General features: G+C 37.5%; 1 pseudogene; it reads right to left on the bottom strand.

Annotated features, from left to right (window-relative positions):
- Positions 499 to 2,404, bottom strand: part of LOC107647070 — an 8,311-nt pseudogene continuing 6,405 nt past the window's right edge.

Genomic DNA, 2,404 nt, shown 5'->3' with positions numbered 1-2,404 from the left:
TACATTTTGAACATATTAATGTATTAAAAATATAAAAAGGTTATTATTTTATGAGGAGAGCATTGCAGTCTAAATGTTAATTTTAAATAAGAGTGTTTGCAAGGTTATGACAATATAAAGACACGCAGTTCAGATCGTGTGTACAAGGTTTTAAATTCAAACTATATTATCATCAATATATAAAGAGTTGAAAGTTGAAACAATTTTCCAAAGACATATTGAGTATTGACCAACATAGCCCAAGTATTTTCCGGTTTTTATTTTCGAAAAACGAACAATAATTAAGTAGGCCCACGAATTATGATGTAGTGGCAATATTTAGCATATGCAACAGGTTTCATGGAAGTCCAATACTCTGAAACAATAAACTCTAACAAGACTTAGGATTATTGGATTAGCCGTTGTCTCCCAACCAGAAAACTTATCTATACAAGAATGCATGACCCGCAACTGAAGCTTGGATGAGATCATAGATTTGACTGCCTTTTAAAGAGCTGCACCAAGTTCAAATTCAAGCTAAGATTGAGATGAGATTTAATAACCTTTAGTGTGTGAATTGTGTATTTATTAATAAATTTGAGCATGTTGGCAACTATCGCATCACAGCACAATCGAATTTGACATGATTTACAGTTGAAACCTCAATGTCTTCAGTTGGATTCTTAATTTAGAGAGCACAGCTCCAAGAAATATCAATCAGAACCGCCCAGGGGGCATCATATGAAAAACTCATACAAATGATAACACCCTAAATCTACAAATATAAGCTCATGAAGTTCACATCGTATTTATAGACAAAAAATGTCAAGCAGTTTCGTGAACACGAACGTGATACAGTAGTCTCCGGCAGAAAATTGGCTCGGATGGTGAAGTGGCCTTCGCACGAGCACATAGAATGTCGCTTGGATTATGAATCACTGCTGCGGCTAATAGCGTGTACTCTCCCGGGACAAGAAAATGCAAGCAAAAAAAATGTTTGACTTGTTGAAGCGGGGGAATTTCCCCACTGATGTCACTTAGAACACCTGAAAAACATTTATTATAGCAAAAACATAATACAGTGTTAGAAAAGTTTACAAATGCATGCCAATGGCCGAAAGTGGAAAGCAATTATTATGGATGTTACCTGTCCATAAAACAGTTGCTTTGGTTTCATCGACACAATTCTCCCCAGCTACATCTCTGCATGTAATATTGAAATTGATTTTGATCATATCCTTTGTGTTATTACGAACTAGAACCTCCATTGGCTTCATTTCATGTGCAATCACTGAACCTTTGGAAGCAGAAGATTCGCCGATATTAGATTCTTTATCAGGATCAGGTTTTTCTGATTCAACATCATGTCTAGTGAGCCAGAACATGAAAGTCAGTGGATCAGGCATCAAGACATCCATGATTGATGTCTGCAATGCTGTCTGGATCGCGTCCTTGATATTCAACTAGCCAGAGCTATTGCATCCCGAATGCCACCGAACCTTGATCCTGGAGATAAGGTTCTTGATACAAGCATTAAGCTCGGCTTCTTTTGAGAGAAGGGTGTGCTTCTGCCAGCTGCCTGATTGTCCCTCATGAAAAAAGAATCATCAAGAACAGGTAATTTGAAATGCTTGAGTGGCACTAAAACCCTTGCCGAGCAATCCCTATTGATTCTTGTCTTAGGATTGCTGTGTTCAACAACATCCTAATCAGCAGAATGATTTCCCTCTTTGCCAGATTTGTCTAGTTTGATGGAGACATTGATTTCAAACTCTATGTCAGTTGGATTAGATAACTCGAGTTTAAGAAATCTCAGTCCCCAACTTCTTTTGGAAGGATTTATCTTCACCAATCTCTTCATGTTTGTTGTGGAGTCAAAATGTCCTGTGAAATATAGATCATCAACCTTGGGAAGATTTTCACCAACATGGGCAAGAAATTCCATTGAAAGAAGCTGAGCCTTTACGAAAGACAAATCCTGCAAAACACAAATCTATAGAGGAACAACAAGGTGTTTGCCAGGGGGCACAGTAGATGCATTTGCTGGAGTATCTCCAGTGGTTTGAAGTGGTCCTGAAACAAAAATGGAAAGAGAATTATTACCATTCGCCTATAAAGAATGCCAAACTGCCACATGCTGGAAGATCCATAGTGTAACACCCTAATTAGCCTAAGCTTTACCTCGCGTCATAAAGCAAAGGTTAATCAGAGATTATGACATTTCTAAACTCATACATAATATATATATAGAAAGAATAGTATAATCGAGAAGCCCGATGAAGGATATAGCTCAAAAATAGGATTTCAAAAACACAAAACGTACTAGCAAAGCTACTAACTTAAAGCACAAGAAACAGATGGGATACAACAAAAGATAAGTATATAATATCATAAGAAACTAGCCACGGCTCCCGGGGGTTAAGCC

The sequence above is a fragment of the Arachis ipaensis genome, chromosome B06, assembly GCF_000816755.2.
Source record: "Arachis ipaensis cultivar K30076 chromosome B06, Araip1.1, whole genome shotgun sequence".
Classification (NCBI taxonomy): domain Eukaryota; kingdom Viridiplantae; phylum Streptophyta; class Magnoliopsida; order Fabales; family Fabaceae; genus Arachis; species Arachis ipaensis.
Note: the sequence above shows the minus strand (reverse complement) of the source record. Positions and strands in the feature narration are given on the sequence as shown.